The sequence below is a fragment of the Antennarius striatus genome, chromosome 22 (assembly GCF_040054535.1).
Source record: "Antennarius striatus isolate MH-2024 chromosome 22, ASM4005453v1, whole genome shotgun sequence".
Taxonomy (NCBI): Eukaryota; Metazoa; Chordata; class Actinopteri; order Lophiiformes; family Antennariidae; genus Antennarius; species Antennarius striatus.
In genome coordinates, this window is record NC_090797.1 from 4,424,601 (window position 1) to 4,451,202 (window position 26,602).

At 40.7% G+C, this 26,602-nt stretch overlaps 1 protein-coding gene across 1 annotated transcript in view; it reads left to right on the forward strand.

The window, feature by feature from the left end:
• Positions 1 to 26,602, forward strand: part of cacna1c (calcium channel, voltage-dependent, L type, alpha 1C subunit) — a 153,064-nt gene that overhangs the window by 25,125 nt on the left and 101,337 nt on the right. The gene's annotated exons all lie outside the window — the stretch shown is intronic.

The window sequence follows — 26,602 nt, forward strand, 5'->3', positions numbered from 1 at the left end:
TTTATGTGTTAATGGTAACATGTGGACCAAACAATCAATACCGTTCTGTACCTGCAAGCTGTTAAGCAAACCCACAACTATTTCTCCTCCTTCTGATCTTTTCCTTCTTGCCATTTCTGCATCTTAATCTGTGGTTAGCCGCAAACTTTGCTGTTTTCCCCCCATTTTCTACTCCCCTTTTCCCACTGTTGTCCCTCCTCTCTCCTCAAACTGCTACGAACCCTCATGTCTCTGTCCCTCTGGTCTTCGTTAATGAAGCAAAGATCGGCTTGGGGCCATTTTCCTCTCTATCAATATTCTATGCCAATTACCAGGGTTGAGTTATTAACGCTGACATGGGGAACCGTGTCCCTGCTTAGACCTCTTGTGACCTTGCAAACACTTTCACAGATGTGATTGCATGACAAGCACAAGCTGTGTAATGACAGTCACATATACACATTGCATATGAATGAGGCCAAAAGGCCACACATGTAAATACATTTGAAGATGGTTCTTATTTTCATCCATGTGGAGACTCTTCAGGGACAGTTAAGGGCCATTCGACCCACATCGAGCTTCACCAGCATTAGCGAGCTATTCAGTATTCAATCAGTAACTAATAGCAATTGTATGACTTAAAATAGGTACTATGCTAATATGCTCTCACAATAGAATCTGGTCTCAAGGTGGGACTACTCAGCATTCACAGCACTTTATCTTAAAAATGATCCCTCATGCCGACAAAAGCACAGCGGTGTAATAAATGTTGATTTTCCCCACATCTAGCTTAATGCTAATGCAAGTTATTGCCAGAGCTAACAGCTCGTCGTGACAGCAGGCTGCCAAGTGTTAATGAAGCAGATAGTTATGTCACAGCACAGTTGGGCTGATTGGAGCACAGATGCTGTGGAACTTGGTAGACTGGTTTCGAAAGGTGTTTTCCCGAATTCGACTGGGAAATGAAACCTGGAAAAAGAAATCAATGGCCTTTGAAGAGCCCTCACCGTGGGATCTGTAATTAAATATGGTCCACTTACACCAGCCTCATTAAAACAAGCACGCAATTTTGCGATAAGCCAGGACAATTGTCTTGTTACAAGGAGGACCAGGCCATGAAAGGAAGTCTTGCTTGCTGATAGCCAGCAGGCATGTTGCCTACTTAAACTAATATCGGTTGCCCGCATAGGCATTATAGAAGAATTCAGTTTTATCAAATATCAATCATGAATTCAGACTGTAACAGTGTGAAAGACCAGACCTTGTTTGGGGGGGAAGTCAGTATAAACAGCAGCAGTTGAGATAGAGCCAGCGTAGACACATAGGCACCGTGTTCTGGAATTCTTTTTGAACAGAACAGATTGACTCTCTCAAGCTGCCGGTCTGAGCTGATACACTATTATTTTTGACATATGGAAGACCAGCCAGGAACACGCACTCGAAGCCTTGACCCGTGTTTAAAACGTTCTCTTAAATTATTTGAATGGATCCAAATTTAGACTTCGGCTGGCTAAGTTTGATGGATGCGTGTTCCAGCATTCATCCAGTGATATAGTTCGGACACAGTTTCTTATTCAAGGGAAAGCCAAGGCGTGTCCAAACTTTCAGACTGGTCCTGTAATGACATCCAACTATTTGTCTTATCTCTAAAAATGACTCAACCTTTAATCTGAATTATTCTACTCTTGCTTTATTGCAGCCGGCATTTTCCAGCGTGCCCTGGATCTGATGTTATACGTGTATCTCAAATAAAAAGACAGCAACTAGACTTCTTTTTCCCATTGAGGACCTTTCACCTTACCAAATCCTGATGGTGTCATGATGTTACTGAATTCTCCATCCATCAGTTAGAACTGAAGAACCCTCCAAGTAATGAAACGTCTTAAAACTACAAAAGAAGTCAGAATGCTTTCTATTTAAATTCCAAGGATTACCACATCCTGAATGAGTGAACGCTGACACAAACACAATACATCTTGCACCTACAACTACAGACATGCTATATGTTGCTTGTGCATTGTGTGTTGAATGAGAAGTAACTCCTGCATTTGGGTATTTGGCAGTTCAGCCATTCCCACAATCTGAGCCAGCTGCTTGTTGACTGCCCAATCAGATAGGCCTGACTGATGGAGGGCTTTGAAGACACGCACACGCACGCGCACGCGCACGCACACACACACACACACACACACACACACACACATACACAGACCCTTTTTCTTCTTCTGTGCTTACTTCAACCCTTTTTTTAACGCAGTAATCGAACAACATCTCTTTTGAAAGAGGTGTGATGTAAAGCAAAGTAGCACTGACATGTAGTGGGACGTCTGCATAAGCCCCCTCCCCCCCACCTCCTGCCAATTTAAAGTCATTTTAGTAGATTTTCCTCCATGTTTGAGTTAGCTTCTAGCTGATGGAAGATTTTTTGCTTGTGTTGTGTGCCCATAATTCTTTGAACCATCACATCCCTATGTTTATCCCATCTTTTACTAATTCTGTACTAGTGCTATGGCTGTCTTTATAGGACATGTGTGGTGTGAAAGATCACAGAAAAATCTACTTTAAAGGAGCGTTAATAAATTTAGCAGACTGTGCAGCACAAACAAGGGGTGGTGATTTCAAACCATTGCACTCTGGAAATCATTTCCGAAAGACTGTACTTTCAGGCCCCCTGAAAACGTTGTTGTCTTGTAAACGGACAGCCAAAACACACCAAAAGTTTATCATTTCAGGGTGAAATAAAGAATCAAATAAAGAATCCCTACCAATACCATGGATCTCACTGTGTGCCTTCTTTGCACATTCACAGAACGTTGGAATTAAGGTGCAACAGTCTCACTTTGACAGGTTTCGTAAAAGACGGTCCTGTCCTTTTCATGCGTCCCTTTTTATTTTCATCTCTTGCTTTTGTTCATTTGTTGTCACTCACCTTGGCCTGTACTGCTCTGTCTGTTTATTTCTGTCTCCACTGTTAAGAGTCAGTTGTGGGTACCTCAAAGTCAGCATCTGGTGGCTATCAGAGTTAATCACCCAGGCTTCCTACAACTGCTGGTAACACACAAACTCACGCAAATGCACACAGACTAACACACAGATAACACACGGATACACGCAAGGCAGAACATGACAGCACATTAGATGGTGTTTGGAAGAGACTTGGACTGCCCAGCAGTGGCCAGAGTGAAGAAATGGAGGGCAGTGACAGGAAGATTGAAAGGAGGGCAAGCTGGCAGGAATGTGTGAAATGGGCTGTCGTTCATTCAGGCATTCAAGAATAGAAGAACTTGATGATGACGCCACTGCGCCGCTTTGGTAGATGTGAACTTGAGTTTTGAAATGTGAGGACAGCTGAAGTAGTGCTTGTTTAGTTCACGAGGGTAAGGTGAAGCAGTCAGAAGAGAAGCCTGACGACAGAGTCAGTGCACCTCTTCATTGGAATCATTAACATCTGGTCAATCAGCAATTCCAGACTAAATAAATGTTCATTTAAGGTTTTAAAAAAGGCGGTATCAGTATGTATATGCAAAGGACAGAACCAAAATAAGGTGAATTTATATATTACAGGCTTTTCAACGTGGTAAAAAGACTCCTGGTGGTCAGGGTTAGCGGTAATTTGAAGGGTTGAGTCGAGGCAGGGCCGTCCTGTCAGGGAAGACAGGTCAGGACCTGGAAACGATAAATCCAATTATGAAAGTAAGACAGAGCGAGACAGGCATCTGTTCTCTCCCCACTAACGTTCTATTGGCTTCTGCTGCCAAGTTAAACCACTGTGACCATTATGAGGACAATGCAGTGCTTTCCAGCTGCAGGCGAAAGGTCAAACGGTTCATTTGTCATGGTTGCTACACACATAATTATTCTTTTGAGGATAAGTGTGATGTCTGACTCTTGTGTGGACTCATTTATGCTCACTGTTACCCTCTTTGCGGCAATTATCTAACATCGATTAGAAAAAAAATAGCAGTAATGTGACTTCATCCTATGAGCGATGATTAGCTGTGCCATGTTGCTGTGTTGTTGTTGTAGACAGCTGGGCTCCATTTATACTGTTTACTGCAAAATAGACAAGATTAGGACACCAGGTACGCTCTGAGGGCATCTCATTTTATGACACTTCTTCTGTTCTTGACCTCCATCCCCTTTTCTATCATGTTCCCTTATCTCAAATCCTGATTCAGTACACATGCTGCACATTTTTCAGCGCTTCACAGAGAGCTTTGTCATGTATTTTTTATCGCACAGCTTGTACTTCTGTGTCTACATGTGTCCACCCACGACACGATTGAACTCAAGGTAACCCCAGTCACCGGAGTCACCTTTACCGGTCGATGAATGCTGTCTTCAAACTTGCTGATTTTACAGTTTTCAGATGAGCCTTGCTAACATTATTGTGAAATCTGAAAATCATTTTTCTTGCATGCAATTTGCACAAATTGACAGGAAATCACATCACATTAACCGACTGTTAACCGCGCGACCCTAACGTGGAAAGAGTGGAAGATTATTTCTTTTCCCTGTGAGTTAAATTTGCGAGATGATTACGTCCTGAATTCTTTCATGTCGGCTGGATACCTGACATGGCAGCAGGCAGAACACTCATTTAGCTATCATTTGACACTAATTACAGAAGAAATATATAATTACCCTTGCTACTACGGGAGCCTTCAGCAGAAAATAAAAAGTATTTGCGCCTGTCTTTTTATATTTATCACCAAAGTCTTTTGGAGTATTCCACTTTGATCGGGATCTGAAGGCTTCTGCTTCCGTGAGGGAAAGACATGCTGATATGGAGGAAGCACAATATGGAGGAAAGACTGGACCCACAACTTACCGTCTGCTGTCTGCTTAACCCGACACAAACGTAGAGAAATGCACAGAAAAGCCTACACACCCGCTGGTTTCCCCAGCCTTGCTGCTTTCTCCTGGGATCAGTCGGTGCAGCTGTGCTAGCAATGCAGTCGTAGTAAATCAGACGTTCTTCCTAATTGACCTGTCTGCTGAAATTAATGTAAGAATGAAAAAGGGAAGCAGCCTAAAGAGAGACGGAAAAGAGAAATTAGGACCAAACAACTGAAAAATAATGCAGGAATTATCTCAGCTGAATCCAAACATTCTTGGCTGTTTCTAACTCCAACATTTGACACCATAGTCCACAAAGTTGAATGGAAATCAGGTCAGTGATTTAGTTTGGGAATTCTTAAATAATAAACCAACAAATCAATCAAAATGCACAAAAAAATATGTGGTGAGTGGGAAAACATCCATCATCCTTATCGGGACCAGTCATGAATCGGTTGTTTTTCTGGTCTGATTGTTCTGTTCAGTAGTTTTTGTGCAATCCAATCTAGTTCAAACCGACCCACCGACCGACCAACCAGGTGAATCCATGTGTGTGTAGAAACCAGGTGAAACCAGGTGGAGACATAATCTCTTCTGTGGGGTTCATAAAATTACCATTGCTAATTAAAACTGAACTTCATAACAATTAAGATAATACATGGATTTGTTTTAATTCAGTTAAGCTATTTAATTTGACTTATTTTGAAGGCTTCGTCGTGGTTAATGAGTGCACACAGTAGTATATTAGTTTAAAGAATCATTCTATAACCAGTTTTTTTTTTTATTCTTACTGGAGTTAATGTCATTATTTTGTTGTCACCTCCTTCTGTATCCATCTGTCCATCCACTCAAAGAAAGATTGTCCTTTCTCTGGTCCTCTCACTCCCCCGTGTTCCACTGGGTGGAGAGGGAAACAGCATAGCAACAGCCAGCTGATGGATTAAGCCATAATTGCAAAGAGGAAGTAACACACGCATGCATGCACGCACGCACGCACGCACGCACGCACACACACACACACACACACACACACACACACACACACACACACACACACACACACAAAACAGAAAACACTTTTAATTAAAAGGAAGCAGAATCCAGAAGAGAACTTCTTTTGCTTTGTGACGGCGTTATTGCTTATGTTACAACAAGTGCGACGACGACACACATCACTAAAGCCCCTTTTTTTTTTTTTTTGAGGTTGTGTAACAACAGCTCAACACACATCTCAATGACACCTTTCTTTACACTGATGAAAACAATGGCCCACGGTGCAGCTCCAGTGTGAACAGTCCGATTGGGATCTGCTACTACCTGCACCGCCGTCACAAAACACCCTACGCAACCATTACGCCTTCATTGTGGGGCGGACTGAAATCCCACCAGTCCCACCTTAGAGAGAAGCTGCTGTCACTCACTCAGCCCAACTGTAGGATTCGAGCATGGAAGCCTCTCCCTTGCAGAGTTTTCCCCCTGCCCCTCCATCATCTGCGTTAATCAACACAGTGTGGAGCCACTCCACACTCATTACTCCTTGATGAATCCATTAATTATGAGAAATTTCTGTTCGATTGTTACTGAACAATACATAAGGGTGTGTGCCTGCGTGTATATGTGTATGTGACAGTGTGAATGTGCTCACCATACATAAGAATGCAGCTTCAACTGACATTATGCATATGCATGGAAATGTTCATCGTTGCGCATGCTATGATTTTGTAAGTGTGTGCGTGTGTGTGTGTGTGTGTGTGTGTGTACGTGTGTTTGTGTGTGTGTGTGTGTGTGTTAGTGAGTGTGTGTGTGTTGAATACATTATTAGAGAAGAGTGAATGTAATTTGCGATGGGCTAATAGAAAATGGTCATGCACGCAGGCCGAGCTGTGCATTATAAATGATTGGCTCATTCCTCAAGGTGACATTCAGCTCTTCCTGTAGTTCACCTGAAGAGGTGTGTGTGAGGGTGTGTGACCCCGTTGCCTGGTGTTTACTTGGAGAATCTTTTTTTTTTTTAATCTTAACATCTTGGGATTTGTGGAGTAAAGATTCCTTTGCTCTACTGCTAATATTCAGTCAGTATTCATACATAAGAAGGCGCGCCTCAATGGAACCAAAGTCTATGTTATGTAAGATATGCAATACCTCTCGACTGACCTGTCCTGCTCTGAGGTCACCCCCAGTTAGATCTGACCTGAATACCTCTGTGGCATGTCATCCTAAGGGCATCCCATAACTACACAACCTGAGCTGCAGATATTCCAGGAGAGGTCCTCACTGGGTTTCCCAATGGTTAGCTCAGGCGCCCCAAGGGGGGTGAGATGCCGGTTTCAGATTAGAAAAATCAAGAGCGAAGAAAAAAGGCTAGAGATGTCACATGGTCATTTTCATTCATCTATTCCTTCTTGATTATAAGATGGTAAACCACCACCCTCAGGGATAGAAGGAGTGTCTTGTCAGACTTGGAAATGCTTCACTCATAGCTAAGGAGCTGCAATACTTCACTTGTATTGAATGCAAGCACATCTTTGTTGTCCTCCAGGTCTCTCCTATACCTGATTTTTCTATCCATTCTCATCACTGCCTCTCTCTCTCTCTCTCTCTCTCTCTCTCTCTCTCTCTCTCTCTCTCTCTCTCTCTCTCTCTCTCTCTCTCTCTCTCTCTCTCTCTCTCTCTCTCTCTCTCTCTCTCTCTCTCTCTCTGTCTCGCTCTCATTTGCGGTGGATTATTTTTGGGCTGCCTGGTTAATTTCAGTAGGAAGTCAAGCTCAGTGCCAGGGAAAGTGGAACGCATACAAAGAAGCCAAAAGACAAACAGAGACATCAAAAAAGCTTCTTGTCTTTTTTCGGCCTCTCACGTCAAAGCTTCTTTTGCAATCTTCATCCGTCTGCATGTGTTATTGTGTTTGTTATACTTTTTTTTTTTTTGCGAGAAATGTGATTAATGTGATTTTTAAAGGTGCTGAAAGATGTTTTAGGATATTGTGTTCAGTTGCGTGAGGGACTGAAATTTATAATGTAGTGTAGTAAAGAATGGAGTTCAAGAAACACTTAAAACTGTATAACATTAAAATAGACCACGTAAAAATGAGGATGATGTGTCAGATTTCGAATCCTGGCCGACCTGTCTCGTATATACAGACCTTATTTGGAAATTTCCCAGCTGTGGGAAAAATAAAGGTATATCTTATCTTATCTTATCTTATCTTATCTTATCTTATCTTATCTTATCTTATCTTATCTTATCTTATCTTATCTTATCTTATCAGATTATTCAACATAATGTTTTCATTTGATGAATGAATTCCATCTCAAACATGTTATTCAGCCACAACACTTTCCTGATAATATTTTGTTCAGTAAGTTACACGTAATTTATTAATTGAATACTTGTCATATTTAGACCTAAACATGCATAAAAATGGCTAGTTATACAGGTTTTTAAGTCATCCATCAAATGCAGTGCATATGCTAAACTCTCTTTGAGTGTGACCGCAATGCCCCACTTAATCACTGTAATTTACTCTGGACAGGAGCATCCATTAAATGCCTCAAATTAACTGCAGCAGTTTTCCCGCCCCTCCAGAATTGATTCCCCCCCTTTTACTCAGTAGCACCAAACTTTGGAGTGTGAGTGTTTATTAATTCAGCATGCAGACGGTCTGATGCTAATTGATGTTGGTCATCCGGTCAGCAGGGGGAGTGGTGAGGTCAGGCGTGGGACCGCGGCAAAGATGAAGATGGCAGATATTAATTTCATAACAGCCAAAGGAAATATGACATGCGCATGTGTTGTAATTGAGAATGTGAGAGCTGTTTGTGTGTATTTCTTATTTGTACATGTGTCCTTTGTATGTCCACGTGCATTGTGTGTGTGTGTGTGTGTGTGTGTGTGTGTGTGTGTGTGTGCGTGTGCGTGTGCGTGTGCGTGTGCATTTTGTGTGTTTATTTCCTGGTGCTTAATGTTAGCTCTGCTTACGGCTGTGGCTCAGCGTGAGTAAGATTTACGCTGTGTGCTGCGCTGACCCAGCTTATTACTGACACTGTGAGCATCTGTATGTGTGTGTGTGTGTGTGTGTGTGTGTGTGTGTGTGTGTGTGTGTGTGTGTGTGTGCACCAGCCACAGGTTTACACTTTAGATGGTCTTTATATGTGGGTGGCACATGATCCGCTTAGGGGACAACTTGGTGCAAAGATGCACCAAGTTGTCTGCAGACAGACAGACGGACAGACACACATACACACACATACACACAAACACACACACAAACACACACACAAAGTGTTAATATCCTCTCATGGGCTGGTCTGACTCACAGTCAACTCTCTCTGCTACTTTAGCTGTGACTCACAGACAGGTAGATTGCCCTCAGGTGTCGTGGCGTAAGATGAATAATTCACCCCACAGACCCCTTACCCACCCACCCACCCACCCACCCTCTTGATTCCCTCTCCTCTGCCCTTTGTCCCATGCCCTCACTTTCGCTCTGTCTTACTTGCCTCCCTCCTGTCTCCCCCCCCTCCCCTTAATTAGTCGCTGTGCATGAGGGAAGTGGCAGCATATGTTGCACCGAATCCGAATGAGAGCGGCAGACAGGGAGCTGGAAAAGGGACGCGAGGCATGAAGAAAGAATGAAAAGGATGGACTGAGGAAATGAGATTGGACAGTTGGAGAAATGATGAGAATGAACAGAGAGACAAAGGAAGGAATGGAAATACAGTGTGAACCAATCTGTGAACAAAGAAACTATTGTAGTTAACGACACACAGCATCTTAGAGAAGGGCTAGAAAACATAAGACTATATTAAGAACAAATCAGCGGTTGCCAAAGAGCGCATTTACAGTCGTACCTAGGCGGCACAGCATCTGGATGCATTTCTAATCCTTAAGTCACACTTGATGCACGAGTCTTGGAGGAGAAAAAAGACATTTTCTTGCTTTACCTGGGCGTTGTGAAGTCAGCTGTGTTTGCACATCCTCTGTTCGTTAATGAGACTACCGCCATAGCACATTAGGGATCTGCACAGACTATCAGTTATATATAGGTAGGTAATTATACCAGAATTCTAGTGTTGTTCAACAATTCACCAGAATGCAGGGAAGGAATAAAAATAATTGACATAATCTGTGAATAGCCGTGGAAAACAAAGCATACAAACAGGCTTATCCAAGCACACATGCATGGCTTTATTCTAAATGTAACTGCCATTGATCTTTTGTAACAGTAATGGCTGAAATAAATGATGTCTAATCATTTTCAAATTTTATTTGATGTCTTGAAATCGTCTCCACACTCCACCATCACTGTCTCGCTACACAGGATTTTATACCTGCACATGGCACCAGAATAATTTTCTCCTCCTTTTTTTGCAGTCTGCTTTCGTGTTCCCATTTTGTGTCCTTAATGCATCAATAAAGTGTCAAATATAAAAGAATTGACGAGATAAAAATATCTGCTTGGATGACTTGAGAAGCTATTTCAGTCACTTTGAATTTCACCTTAGCTTTGAAGCGCTGAAAAGCCCAGTCTGTGAATTTCTTTTTTTTTTTTTATTCACTCATGGATAATTTTAAAACAAAAGCGTTTCATATATTTTCATACTTTAGACACTCAAAGATGTGCATCACAAGGAATTCTAGCTCGGAAATGGGATCTAACAGCAGAACAAAGGAATGGAAAAAGGAAAAAGAATTAGATGGGGGAGAAATAGAGATAAAGGTGTTTGCTCATCATTAGCTTGCATCTGTGCTGCTTTTCAGTGTCTTGTCATTCTGGCAGGAAGTTCATCCAGTTCACTTCCTGTTTGGCGAGGTCACATGCTCTCTACTTTGTCATGATTGGGTGAACAGATACCTCCTCCCACCACACTCACACACACACACACACACACACACACACACACACACACACACACACACACACACACACACACACACACACACACACACACACACACACGCTAGCTCTCTATTCTTCACCCTTTTTCTGCCAGCGTCCAAAAATACCTTTAAAACTAATTAGTGGAATTAATTTCACTTATAGTAAGTTAATTATTTTGTGACGGATTGAAAAAAGGAGGAGATGAAGTGGAAGAGGGGATGAAGAGGAGAAAAAAGAGCAAAGGAACCTGAGAGGAGTCCTGAGGGGAGAGCTAATCTTAGCCTCTCTTTCCAGTCTTTCATCCTGACGTTGTTCCGCTCGTTCTCTAACCGATCTATTTGTCTCTTTTTTTACCTGTTGTCCTCTCCATCTCTCTCTTCCTCTTTCTCTTTCTCCCCCTCTCCCTCTCTTTCGATCTCTCTCCCTCTGTCTTTCCATCCTTGTCCGGCTCTCTTTACTGCTCTGCTTTGATTTGCTGTGACGGTTCAATTTGGTGAATCACGCTTAGAGGCCCAACAAATTATAGATAACAGCAACAAAACTCAAAATTATTCATTGCTTGCTTGTGACACATGGAGTGTGACCTTACAAGAGGTCAAGCCAGTAGTTTAGCTGCAGGACAAGACCAACATGATCCTGTTAGCTTGGATAAACACTGTCTAAAGCTATGAAACCATTGCAAATGTTGCTTTTTGCTTAATACATGATCTCTTTTACAAATGCATTCACATCTGACCGCACATGACCTGCAAAAGGTGTCAGCTAAGATATACAGATGAAGTCTGTTTTTACAATTCGTGTCTACATTAGCTTCTTCAAGTCTCTGTGGATTGTTGTCAATACAACATTATTGATCAGAGATTAAGAGGTCACATGGGGCTTTGTGGTTTGGTGTCATATGTGGGACACACACACACACACACACACACACACACACACACACACATAGTTTGCCTCTTCGATGCTCCTGATTTTCTACAGTTTGAGCCTGAATAGTCTTGGAACGATTCCCAAGCTTGCCTGGCGGTGAGTTCTTCGATCGGCGTCCTGTTACACCTTGACAAAGCCGGTGGAAGTCTGACCTCTATGTGTGCTGCATCGTCTGCTTCACGGGGCTGTCAAGACGATGCTGAGCAAGCTTGTACTTTCCAATAAAACACAATTGATGTACTAAAGTCTTTTGCACAATCAGAGGAGATAAGTGCCGCATGCCAAGGTCAAACTAGAAACCTTACAGTGTTCCTTGATGGGGGAACAAGTGTCAGGTATGGAAAAGCTTTTAAGTTGTCAAGGCATGACTTAGACAAGAGTTCAGTCTGGAATTTTACATCTGCATACGTCTTCTTTGTTCTTGTATGATCTACTGAATCTATGCTCATTCTAATGAGAAGATTCGATCGAATGAATTCACTACAGCTCTTCTCTTCTCTTCTCTTCTCGTCTCTTCTCTTCTCTTCTCTTCTCTTCTCTTCTCTTCTCTTCTCTTCTCTTCTCGTCTCTTCTCTTCTCTTCTCTTCTCTTCTCTTCTCTTCTCTTCTCTTCTCTTCTCTTCTCTTCTCTTCTCTTCTCTTCTCTTCTCTTCTTGTCTCGTCTCTCCACACCATTACTATCCATGGTTGCCTGTGGTTTTCCCTGATTTCCCTCCTCTTCCTCTCACACAGCCGCTCTGGGACAACATCCAGTTTTAAAATACCACATGGCTTTCCAGTATTCCAGATTTTTCTGACTCGGAGTTTAGAATTCCAGTGGAAATGCTTCTCGGCCGTACCGTCATCGCTCTGGTCTCAAGGAACGCCTTTTGGGAAAATGCTTTAGCCTGCATGTGTTTTGTCAATTTTCACCTGGCTTTAGGAAGACAAAGTCATGACAGGAAAAAAAAGGGCAATACACAAGCACAGAAGGTAGAATAAACTTTAAACTGACAGATTGGCCTCTATACAAAGTGAAGACGGTGTATGTGTGAAGGCTGAGCCGATGGTACGTCAGTCTAAATGTTTATAACGGGACCCTTTTGTTATGCGAGCAGGAATGCAGAAGAGAAAAAAGCCTGTTTGTGGCCAGCTATCTAATAGCTTAATGACTCAGAAGTACTGGCAGTCATGAGGTACAATTGTTCTGTTTGTGTGTGTGTTACAGTAAAAGCTTGCACATGAGCAGCATACGTGAAGTCACTTGTTTATTGAGACATCTAACCTCCCAACCACTTATCCACAATGGCATATACAAGTCGTACTGACACATTGTGGTTTCCTCCTCTTGTCCCACAACATCACAGTAATGCTTAGAAGACAAGCACACACACACGCACACACAAACACACCTTCAGGCAGGGGGTGTATTGCCTTGGCTTCCAACTCTGCAGGAGTTGAAAGGACTCCATAGAGACTACATTCATACCAAGATGATCTGCTCACCCCGTTTCTCTGCAGTTTGGTTGCTCAATACTGCTCGGATCAGGCACAGACCCTCTGCTGCCTGGTATGTGTATATGGTGTGTGTGTCTGTGTGTGTGTGTGTGTGTGTGTGTGTGTGTGTGTGTGTGTGTGTGTCTGTGTGTGTGTGTGTGTTGCGTGTGTGTAGATATTTGGTTAGTTGTTACCAAAAAATGTGAGTATTCTTTTACTGCTCGCGTTATTTAGCTTTTTTTTTTATATCTGTGCTTTTTTGTGGTCTGAGAAAGCATCGCTTATAGGAAGTGACTTCATATTGAACTTTACTTAGTTACTGTAATCTGACATTGCTTCAGCACCACTGATGAAGTAGTTTTTCATTTAAAATATTTTCTCCGTATTGCATTTTAAGGACAAAACAGCTTAATTTTCTTATATCCCAATGACCATTGAATGATGGGAGGATGAAGTCAGCATCCGTCCTGTCTGAATATGTATGATAAGTATCTGAATTTTTTTTCATATTTTGAAGTTTCTATTTCTCTTCTCTTTTTTTTTGGGCTGCTTCCATTGAAGATGGATTGTTGAGCTCTATCTGACGGTGACACCTATGTGGAGTTTATGTAGTTACCTCGTGTCTCAGAGTATGACTGCTTATTCCCTCTTCTCATAGTCTAAAAACATGCAATATAAGTTAATTTGGTTACTCTAAATTTCCCATAGTGTGAATGTTTTCTTGTCCAGGCTGTGCTCTCATGCATTTGTTGTATGTTTTCTTTTTTATTTTTGCTGGGGTCGGGGGAATATGTCATCTTCAGAGGACTTCTGTTTATCCTGCAACCAGCAGTTTTGTAAATTGTATATCTGGTGTCCTGGTGTATGTGTCTCATGTCATCAAAAATGGGATTATGTTTTCTCACAAAGGCCAATCAGAAAATATAAAGTAACATGAGAAACACGTGTGAAAGAGGAGTGTACTGTATTTGTGTGTGTCTTTGTGTGTGTGTGTGGTCCTGTGCTTAAGGCAAGGTTACTACCGTGTAAAATGCAAATGAAAGAAGCCAGCACTCACGCGGGATGTCAACAAAACTTTTTGATGACACAGAGGTTTGGTTCTGCTCTTCTAAAAAAAAAAAAAAAAAGACACAATGAGACACAAAAAATGGGAGAAGGTTAAATGGAGATGGAGATTCAGAAATCAGGGAGAAAAAAAGAGAAACTTGGATGTGCGACGATAGAAAGATGCTGCTGCTGGGGAGCTCGGGGATGACTCATCCATAAGCTAGAGATGCTCAACGGGGACACACATGCACAACGACACACACTATTCTGAATCCTCAGATACACACACACACACACACACACACACACACACACACACACACACACACACACACACACACACACACACACACACACACACACACACACACACACAAACACAAATATTTAATCATATGCTTGAATGTACATGCAAACACACCAGTGCACCAGTCATCCATCGGTCTGATTCTGATTCATGGAGACATGCATGTTGGATCAGCAGCTTGTTCCTAATGAGCCAAAATGGCCGCTGCCGCGGCGCTCTTTCCAGGCCAGTGCAAGGAATGGCCCCAGGGGCAGAGAAACTGGGCGAGAGGAAGGATCAGAGGGGCTGGATTTAAATGGAGCTCATTAGCTCGTGGTAGCCAAGAGAGGTCCCTGCGCACTGAGGAGAAACACACACACGCGCACACACACACATACACAGACACACACACACACACACACAGACACACACACACGCACACACACACACACACACACACACACAGGGGGTGGGAGTGGGGGGCAGGCATGGATGGATTGTCTTGTGTACATACAGTTCGGGAACAGGCCAACACACAAAGAGGCAAAATATCACCAGAAAAGGAGAAATTGAGTGTCAAAATATGATAAGACAAAAAAAAAAGAGCTAAATATGTTTGTGCGCTTGGATTGGAGGGAAGGACTGGAAAGGCAGCGAGTGCTACGGTTGGCTGGGGAGTCGTACCCCTTCCCCACCTTGCCTGCTTGTCCACCCACTCAACATATGTTGTCCTCTCTTCCCTCTCCTGTCCCTTAGCTTCCCCTCCTCATCCTCCTAGTCATCATGTGTTTCTAGTGTCATTTCTAACGGTTTTCTAGGTGAGGATAAATGTGCGTATTATGCACGTGTTTGTCTTTTGTACTTCACTACAGTGCTTTCTGATTTATTTATATCTATAAACACACGTAAACACACTTTTTTTTTTAAAACTGTGCAGCCAAACTCTCATCAAAAGACTGTTTGATTTCATCTTCTATTGCCCAGGCCTTACATGTCCTGGTAGGGTGAGGGTATGAAGCACAGGGAGGGGCTGAGACATAAATCCAACACCAACACAGCTAAGAACTAGAAAACATGCAAAATAAATATTAAGTATAAAAAAACCCTTCATCATTAAAACATTTTTATCATCTTTTTTTGAGATTTATCCTTTGTCAGGATGGTTTTCTTTGTCTGCTCATTAGTAATTGTGGAAATAAACTGCCTGTCTTAGCAGTTAATAGTGGTCTTAATAGTACATTCATTTATTTAGATTTTATTGTAGTGCTTTTTTTTTTTTTTTAGAAAACATGAGGCATTTAGTACATTAATCTAAAAACACATGAAATCTTCAGGGAAAGTTCAGTCTACAGTACTGGCAGGATTACTTTTGTGCTGCTATACCATGAAATACTTAAAATAGTTAATGAAACCTTAAGAATAAATCAGCCAAAAAGAGAACAAGTGAAAGGCATAATAAGGAAATGCATATAAGAGACTTTTTTTAACGAAAAAACAGTCCATTTTGATAAATTTTAAAAATATCCATTTCAACATATCTAACTTAGAAAGCATGAAGTCAACCTGTGAGCTGTCTGTCCTACCCCTGTTCCCATGGCCCCACGTCTCCTGGTGGGGGATGTGCACGGTGGGTAAGGCCTGAGTCATAAACCTAACGCTCCCTCTGAGACTACGGCCGTGCCAGACAGTCGAGCTAAACTATGAGAGCACATTCATTAGCATTTTATTGTGCTATAGTCCCGTCAGATAATTGCAGACGTGCTCACACAAACTTTTGAGGGTTCTTCTGGGGAATCGTACGGAACAGACTCGTCATGTATCGTCATACAAAGATGTTCCCACCTTCTTCCTTCATTTGACGGCTCCCCAATGTGTCGTACATAAGATCGCGACTCCTCTCCGGGCCTGCATATCCTCTCCTTTCAGATGACTTACACACATAGCTGAATTTAATGTACCTGCACTTCTTGTGAAGACACATATATCCCTGACAGTAAAATGGCGTCACCCCAACTTCTCTTTTCTCCACCGTTGAAGGTTTTATTAATGGAATCTTAATTGTGGTTAATTGTGGTTTCCTTTTTATTTCCAGAGCCATCTGTATTTTTGTGTATTTAAGTGTTTCAAGAGGAATTTTATGGCATATTCTTCTTAATGACTTCAGGAGCAGTGCAAAGCTATTAAAGTTTTTTATAACACTTTTTGATTTGCAATGTAACATCCTGTCTTTATTCTTTTTCCCTGATGGATCTCACAATTCAAGGCACCTAAGCACAGCTAGAGTTATTTCTTTGACTTCTTTTGGATCATTTAAACACATTTGTCAGTTTAGTTTAGGTTAGGTTAGATTAAGTCAGGTTGTACATTAGGTTAGATTAGTTTTGGTTATGTTAATTTAGGCTAGGTTAGGTCTGGCTAGTTTTGGCTAGGTTAGATTAGATTAGGTTAGGTTAGGTTAGGTTAGGTTAGTTTAGGTTAGGTTGTACAGTAGGGTTAGGTTAGTTTAGGTTAGATTAATTTAGGTTAGGTTAGGTCAGGTTGTACATTAGGTTAGATTAGTTTAGGTTAAGTTAGGTTAGGTTTTATGTCTGTTGCATTACAGTATGGGTTTGAAAGTATTTTTGTTTTGCTTCAAATCCTAAGCATGCACTTGATAATCACTAACACGATGACCTCCAGACTCAAGTATGATCAAAAAGCACTTTTTGTAGATGCAGTTTTTGTGTAGTTTTTCTGTTCTATCCCACTAGCTGCATTACAATCATACTTTCTGTATATTATGTGATTAATCTTTGCCAGTTGCCGTATATTTGCATTGAGGAGCTGTGCATCCTGCATTATCATTTTTTTAGCATTCATTTGAAAGAACAAACACAAACATAATTCTCCTGTAGTGTCATTTGAAGCTGATCTGAATTTGCATTTTATTTTAAAGTAGCTTAAGTTATGATTGTTTATCAATTGAATTATTTATTAGAGACAGTGTTTTAAACAAGTATCTTTATTTTTTTGGGCTCTTTCGGTGCTGCCGGCATAAGTTCAGGACTCTAACAATCAGAGGGAGCCTGACCCTCTGCTATTCCCAAAGCTGCTCCCTGAATGATTAAACTAATAAAATTAATAACACACACAAAGCTGTGAAATATTCATATTTGCCTCTTAAACAAACACATAATATTGATTTTTGACTTGCTTTGCCCCAGTTAACACTAATGTTCGCGTAACAGTCTGGTGAAATATAATCTGTGTATCGAAAGCGCAGTAATGTTTACATTTTTTCTATTTTTCCCCTCCCTTTAAAATACAGTTATGAAATATACAAATTCAATGTTGCAACCATAACACTGACAGAAATGGAATTTTACACTGAATCATGTACTTCAGCTTGAACTACTGTTTGTCTGTGTTATCCAGAAGCATGGCCGTGCAGCTTATCGTTTATTTTTGTCATTAGCATGCAGCACAGAGCTAATATTTCAGCAGGGATCAAAACATCGCCATATCAAAAACATCAGGGATCTTTTCCTTAAAAATATTGCTATTATAAAAACCCACAAAACTGGCTGTGTTCAAACTTAACAAATCATGCTCTCTTTGCCTTGGGATTACTTTCTTTTCTAAGCACAGTCAGAGCTCTCTCTCTCTCTTTCTTGAATTAAAAGTCTGATAAAGGTGATTGAAAACATTTTTAAAATACTGATACCTATTTGTTTTATTTTTCACTTTTTTGCTCCATGAATAAAATCTATTTTGAGGCAAATTAGTTCAATGCAGCCCCACAAACTCACTTCCTGGCAGCCTCCCAGTTCAACCACAATCTACTACTGCTGGCTGCTGGATGATCCCAGTGGAGCTGACGAGAGTTGCATTCCTTGCTCAAGGGCAGAAAGGGGACCGTTCTTCAGCCAGTTTGACCCTGCAAAATGTTTCTCTTCACTGTTACATTTTATAACCTGTGATCCCGTAGCAGCCGTAACAGTTGGTGGAAAAATGATTGTTCATTTTTGCACCATTTCTTAGAGAGTGAGGTCATGCAGTCCTGCTGGCTCACTTGGCAATGACTGTAAGCTAGTTGACTGAGCAGGAAGGGAAAGAACAACCTTGAAAGTTTGCTGTTTCCTTCAATTTGAAAGTAGAAGTTAGCTTGTGGTGAAGAATGGAAGCAGAGTCCCACAAATGAACAGTTATGAACTCCAAGCATGAGCATTCACCTGTATGTTGTGGCCAAAGTGGAAACATGCTACCCTATAACTTCATACTGTACTATGTACTGTTTTTCATGAGGACTTGGCTGGAAATGAGCTCGGCTTTCAGTTGTGTCTACTGTATCCAAAATGTAGTGAAGCTTTTACATCACAATAACAATTCCAAGGTCATCCAGAAAAAAATTGGGCAATTGCAAAAAGTTTCAGCCTCCATTTTTACATATTTTCCCATCAGATACTGTTTTTTCACAGGATGGCTCGACAGAGGGTGTGAGCAATCAAAAGCTGCAAGAGATACATTGGTGTTCTGCCAAAAAATGGCAGCGTTTGCAGCCAAAGTAGATATCAATCAGTTTTTGGCTTCTGTCTGCAGAATGCGTGGAAATCCAAAAATCAGAACTGATATGTAGAAATAAAAGAAAGTGGCAATGTTTTTTTTTTGACAGTTGACCAGATAGTTGACTGAATAGTTTTGTGCCAAAACATCGCAGTATGACACATGTGGTATTACACAGCCGTTTTTGTGTTCTGCTAAGTAAAGCTGAGACCATAATATTTCAATTAGCAAGTGTATAATATGGAATATCAGAGGGTGTGAAGTAAATCGACTCAATGATTCATCATGTATGTGGATTTTGCAGCTTTATACTTGTGTTAGCATATGCTCACAGTTTGGATACGTGAAAGGATGCGAAGACAACTCATCCTCGCCCGATCCTGCTGTCGCGTGTGAAAACATCTGTCAACATGCGAAGGCTGCAACGTAATTATTCCAGACACCGTTGTACAGGTGGTCACGTGAAGCTCAGTTGGTTTTGCATGGTAATGACCTTGCCAAGGTTAGGAGCGCTGTTCAATGAGACTACACAGACAGAAAATGTATGCAATTACTTTACCAGGAGGCACTTTGGATGAAAGCATTGTCTGAATGGCATCTGCAATACTTTATTGGAGTACAGTGTGGAATATAAAAGAGGAAAAAGTTTGAATGAGGATGGTGGAGACAGAATTATATAAAATGAAACAAGACATTTAATGTGGATTTGCAAATAATGAACAACCTATAAAAAGAAGTTACCTTTAATTTTGTAAACAGAGCTGTTTGACTCATTCCTGCAGCTTCTGGGAAATTTAGGGACTTAAATGTTGTTGATTTTGGCTTTTGCCCTACCCATCCCATAATCTTAGAAGCTCATGGCGGTCCTGATGCCTTTTATACTGTTTCAAGCACAACAAACTGGATTTAAGTGTCAGATAAATATGTACAACTCAAAGACAAACAGATGGAGATTATGAACATAAAGGAGTCACGGAGAGAGACAGGTAGGGAGACAGTTTGTATCTGGGTTACTCTGGCCTCACATCTCTGCACCGAAGATGAATATTAATAAGGAGTTATTAATATCTGCTGCCTGTGCCGTGTGTGAATATGTGTGCGTGCGAGGTCGGCAAGGCCTTCCTCCTCCTGCATCTCCTCCCCCTTCCACCTCTTCAATGCAACTTTTTACTGTTAAGATATATCTGAAAATATATCACGTGTCATGTTTTGCGTAACAAAGAACTGTAATTGTTGAAGTATTTTAACCAGCAAGTTCTCTCTCTGTGTTAAGCTGATTGTGTAAAGAGCTAGCATCACATCTGAGACAAGTATTGATGTAGTCATCGATTTTTATGCTCTAGTTCTACAGATTATTATATTCTATAGATTATATACAGATTATAAAACCACATCTATGCACTTTGATTCATGTATTAAACACAAAGGGTTCGATGTGTTAATTTGTTGGATTTAGAGGTGTTGGTATTTTGTTACCTTGAAGATTAAATGTTCCTAAAATCAACCATGATTTGAGGCTTTTTTGCTCTGTTTTATTAAGTCAAATTTACTTTTTTAACTTAAGTTTTTGTAAATCTCACAAATTGATGGATACTTCTATTAGAAGTAGGTTGTAGGAGCTAGAATACATTTATTTAACTGTTTAAACTTTCATTTTAAATAATGCTGAGGCATTATAGACTCAGTCCGATGATCAGACATGTTGTGAATGATATATAACTTCAGAATTAAGCTTCAAAGTTGCACTCTTCATATCATGCATTCATTTTAAAGCAAGAAAAATCGTGTAAGACCAAAATTACATACAGCAGTTCCTGAATTTGCTGAATATCATGTCTGGCTTGCCGAGGAGTAATTTAACATGACTTCTAATGTACTAGATAGCTTAAAACCATGGATCAGAGTTACTCCTGAGAGGGTTTACAGTCGTATCTCATTTTTGCAGTGACTGTCACTTGACTACAATAGGTTTAATGATCCTCCCTCAGAGCAAATTGGATTGATTTCCTGAAACTCTGGCATTTAAAGAAAATTTAAAACCTTTATATTCAGGTCACTTTTTTTTTTTAGTTCTGCTGGAAGTAGGAGAACAACAACCATTGGTGCTTCAGAAAATGATTCATGGCTTGAAGATTTGGAAGGGGGCTTAATATACTAGAAGGTTCACATGACAGTGAGCAATGTGCTGTGGAATACAGAGCGCCAATACATAATTTATACAATCGTATTCCCTTGGCACGTTACTGTCATACCTATCTTATGTGAGGGAAGGTGCACATACACACGCACACACTCTCATTTCCACTTTGCGTCCCACTTCAGAAAGTACACTGCAGTTTAATGAATAAATCCATGAACGATAGGGGTTTTATAGATGATGTTCGGCACAATGAAAAGTGCAACGACAGCGTGGAGGCTTCTGGAAAAAAAAAATGAAAGCAAAGAAAAGTGGCATCTGTTTTTGTTGACAGGGCAAAAATGGACAAACAGCCTCCATGTAACATGCAGAAGTGTGTTTACTGATCTGTACAATTCAGATAAATGAGAAACACTTTATTCTCAATGTACGGTAAATGAGCAGGAATTTCCCCTGACAGTAGTCCATCCTTTTGTCCATTAGCAGCAAATATTCTAGGCAGGATGATAAGTTTTCCTTTGCCGGGTTGCCATGTTTGCTCAGCAAGACGTAATGGCCCAATCAGAACATGTGATCTGCTGCTTCATGCATTTTCCTTGTAAGTGACACACACATGTCTGTCTCATGCTGTGTGGGCTTCGCTGTGTGTACCCGCTAATGTCTTACGCTGTAATCGTATATTGTACGGGTCATAGATCAAAGGGAGCAGGTGTGTGTGTGTGTGCGTGTGTGTTCACATGCGTGTGCATGATGGTGTGCAATGAGGAGCAGGTGTGTCGGTGTGGTGTGCTCACTCACCCAGATAATGGGCACATATGGACAGAAGGAAAGGCAAAGGAAAGGCACGCACATATATTTGTGCACACACACATACACAAACACAGATGCACACGTGCACACAGTTTGTACTGTAATCTACAAATCTAATGCACATGCACTCAACTGATACAGGTGAGTCTGCTTTTGGAAATGGCATGTGCTCTGAGCATGGTAAAAATGTGTTGTTTTTTTCAAAATTAAATGTAAAAAATCCCAAAATAAAAGTCACTCCTCCTGTAAACTGGAGATTCATAGTTTACTGAGGTTTTGAGCTACACCTTGAACCCCACTCACAGTGTATTATTACCAAGTTATCATGGAAATAAAAAAGTAATACAAAAAAAAGAAAAAAAAGCCGGAACTCATCATGAAGAAAAACTGAGCAACAAAAAACCTTGTGCATGTCTTGTGACTGATGACTGACCAGTTTATCTTTTCACTGACATAGATGTTAAAGAGATTGGATGGAGAGAAAGAGACAAAGAAAGAGGGAGAGAATGACGAAGGTGAAAGTGATGGGGAAATGCCCAAGGAGCAGTGAAGCGGGACATATTGAGAAAAATGGAGAAATAAAGAGGGATAGATTGATGAAAGGAAAGGAGGAAGAGTACACAGCTGAAAATGAACTTGTCTGCTGCTGGAGAACCAATGGAGGGAGTGACAGCCATATAGATTAGAGAGAAAAGAGGGAGAAAGGGCGACGAAGAACAAAGTGATAGTGGTGGTGATGATGGGGGGTTGGGGGTTAATGTTAATAGTTTTAGAGGGATGAAAAGGCAAAAGATGTTAAAAGGAAAGAGATGAAGAACTGGATAATAGATTTAGATGTTAGCTAATGGTAAGGAAGAGTAGGATAAAGACATGGAATTAGAGGGGAATTGGTGCTAAAGGAGGTACAGTAGGAAAAGAAGATAAATGGAGTGTTATGTGTGTGTTGTGCGATACGATTGGACCACAGGCACCAGATGTCTTTCTTATTTTTTTGCTTTTTCAGCCGCTGTAGGATGAGATCCATCGATGGTTGTGTCCTCCATTAATCACTGTCTGATCAAGTGTCATCATCTCTTAATTGACTGATAATCGCATCATCACCATCCACCCAAACAGTTCCCTGCCGGTCGGATGGAGGAGGTGAAGGCATAGAGAGAAGAGGGGAGGAACGAGAGGGACATAAAAAAAAGAGAACTAGGATAGAGAAGGGTGCGCAGGGGAGATGATGCAAGCGACTGATTTAGGGTAGGATAATCCGATTGGTCTCCTTTGTTGTCCATTATCCACTTGAGCCAATTAAATAAAGCTGAGCGAATGAGGAGGTCTAATGAGTTCATTGGGGCCTTTGGTGATGCAGGTTTCACTGGTGTAGTTTGCACTGGTTGCATATTTTTTTTATGTGTGTGTGTGTGTGTGTGTGTGTGTGTGTGTGTGTGTGTGTGTGTGTGTGTGTGTGTGTGTGTGTGTCATGATGTGTTTGTTTATTTTTATGGCATAGTGCTCGGAGCTGCACTGATAGCATCTCGCTGCAGTTTTTATCATTAAGTAGATAACAGCTCCACTTGCATGAGTTTGTATCACATTATAATCTGTGATTCAGCCGGCGCTGAAGTTCAGCTCAGTTAGTTTCACATCAAGCGAACGCAGACTGTCTTTACAGCACATGGGTTTAAATAAAGGTAGAGGAAGAGGTCTCATCCAGACGTGATCACATGAATATCAATGACAACCTTTGATTTTCAGGAGTGTCCCATTTTTCCACACCGGTGCTAGCAACGCTGAAACGGGCAACAACAGTCATATCCGTTGAGATGGAGGTGTCCATTTCCAAAACCTAACCATTCACGTTTAGATTCATTCAGACACACCTTGTGCCTAAAGAGAACGATGTTGAGCAAACAAAATAATATACTGTATTTGGTGATATTACAATTGTGTTCATTACGTGATTCATGCTGACAAAACTCGACCTTCTTCATAGCATTTAATTTATTCTGTATCAATGTTTGATTTTTCATTAAACATATATAATGTCTGCAGTGAAAGAGGCTTATTGCACCATGATCATACAGTATATACTGTATATTATAATAAAGCAGCCAGGATATATCATACCATACAGCCATGCTGCCAAATAGAGAGCCGAGAGACACATTAGATTACGTTTGACACTTATCGACTGTAGTGGCTCTAATGTAGCTGCTAACTGAAGTGCTTCATCAATATCTAAATATATATACCACTGTTTAGTATTATATAATAATGTAGAACCGCTGTCACTTGAAGTTAAGCATCCTCTCCCTCTATTCATTTTTGTTTCCGTCTTTCCTTCTAAATTTTAATCTTAATTCCACCTCTTGTTTCCCCCTTCCTTTCTTTCTTTGTTTCTTTTCTCACCACCCGTCTTTCTCCTACTTCACTTTTTAATCCCATCCCTTCATCGTTCCCGTCTCCTCCCTCTCCCTGTCAGAATGGTATTTCCACAGGCTGCTGGGGTTTTTTTTTTTCTCTGCACAATCAAGAGCTTCTAATAGAATTAAAGTCGCACACGTCACTAAGCAGTTTATCATACAACGCACACAGATGCACACACAACATGACTGCATACAGGCGACAACACAGACACGCATGCGGTCAGATTAGTACAGCTAAACTTTTACTCTCTTCTAATCCTCACACAAACACACAAACACACACACACCCTCAGTGGGCTACACCCTGTGAGAGAGCCAGGCAGTGTGAGATAACCTGATCACGCAGCAGTACAATATGCTGAAACTGATTAGGTGTGTGTACATGTGTGTATATGTTTATATATAAACATATGTGTGTGTGTGATAATGATGCACAACCAATCGGAAGGCAGATTAACACATATTGGAGTCGCCAGTATAAAGAAAGTAAAGATATTTTCCAGTATAGACAATCATCTGGGGGGAACCCTCAGAAGACAGAGCCCAAATGTGTTTTCATGCTTGTACGTGCCTTAAAAGTACATTTCAGAGACCCTGTAAAATCAATCCCACAGTTTAGAGAAAATTGGAAAAATATGGTTCCATCCAACTAATGGCATGCTCCAAATTGAAAACACAGTAGACACAGCTGCATCTGATAGGTGATTTCACCGCTGATGAATGTAAAGAACAACTCCTTGGGCATTTTAATACGCGCTGCTCCTTCATTGTTGTTTATCCTGTACCTTTCATTTAAGATTAAGATTTATTTAATCTGTAATAAAATGTGATTTATTTATATAGCATTCACTTTAACAAATTATACGCTACGCTTTCTATTGAATGGAAATTGAACCAAATATGATGACACCAGAGACAGTTAATCCCAAAAACTGGGAAAAAATTTTCAGGCTGTGTCCAAACAAAACCCTGTGTCCCCTGGTCATCATTGCCCTGGGGGCAAAGATGTCCAGGGGACACATGACCATGATGTTGCTTTCCGTCTCATTCCAAATTGAATAAAAGATCTTAATTCTTTAATGCCGTATTTCTCCCATTTCACAGATCAATTCAGACGTGTCTGTATTTATCTCGACTTGCTGTTTGACCTTTGATGATTAGCTCCTGTAAGTCAGCCGTCGCTTGAATAAACTCAGGAAATTATTTATTAGTAAAGCCATCGCTAGAGGATGAAAAAGGTTCATTAAAAGTGTCATGTAACAACAAAATGTAGTATTTGCATGTGATCTAGAATGACAACTAATGTCCAGAGAAAATCAATTTGAAATCAAAGAATTAGCAAAAAGAAAAGGATCAATGCAGGAATCTGACTTGTGTGCATGCTGGAAAAATCCAAATTGCTTAGCTTGGGAGAGCACGAAACAATCTGTGCTTGACTGTCCTCCATATTACTGTATGCAAGATGTGCACATAATAAAAAATTAACAGATTATTCATAAAAATCTCAGTATGAAGACCTTGAAGCTGTTTGGTTGGGATGGTTTGATCGTATCTCTACCCGTAACATTTTAGTGTCAGAACTAAAAAGGTTTTCCCACAAGCGCAGAGAATAAACCCGAGTATAATTTCACAGAATGGAATAATGCACTTCAGGGTGAGAGCGTTTGTGGAATCCTTGTTCGGATGAAAGACGGATGTGGAGAGTGTGGAATAACTGTCTTTAATCTGGCTAGGCATACAGTGAGGATAATCCGCTTTCTCTCTTATAGTACTTTTACTGACAGTCTTATTCCTTCAATTCATCTGAGTGATATAACGATGTAATCTAACTGAGATTATTCCAACTCTTGTTTCTCTTCATTCTATTACATAATTCCTTATCTGTAGTTAAATGTTGACTGTTGTATGTGTAATCTCTGACTTTGGGACTCTTCTGCTAACTTTATTGTAAAATCTTGAAGATGTTAGCTTTTGGTTTGTAAAAAAAATGTTTGGAATGAATGGGATGATTAAGATATAAACTTGAGCGTGAACACAAAGCGAATAGATAAAATATTCTACACAATATGTTGGGGAGCCAAACAGCACACCTTTAGCTCCTTTGGGCTGCGCTGTCTACTCCTTGACAAATGGTAATATTAGTCACTGGTCTATTCAACAGGGAGATGATTCAGTTTCTGGGCCGATGATCTGAAGTGTCGACGATTCAAACAGACTCAAAGTCTCCAAAATAAACTACCAATCCAAAAAAAGTAGAAGAGACTG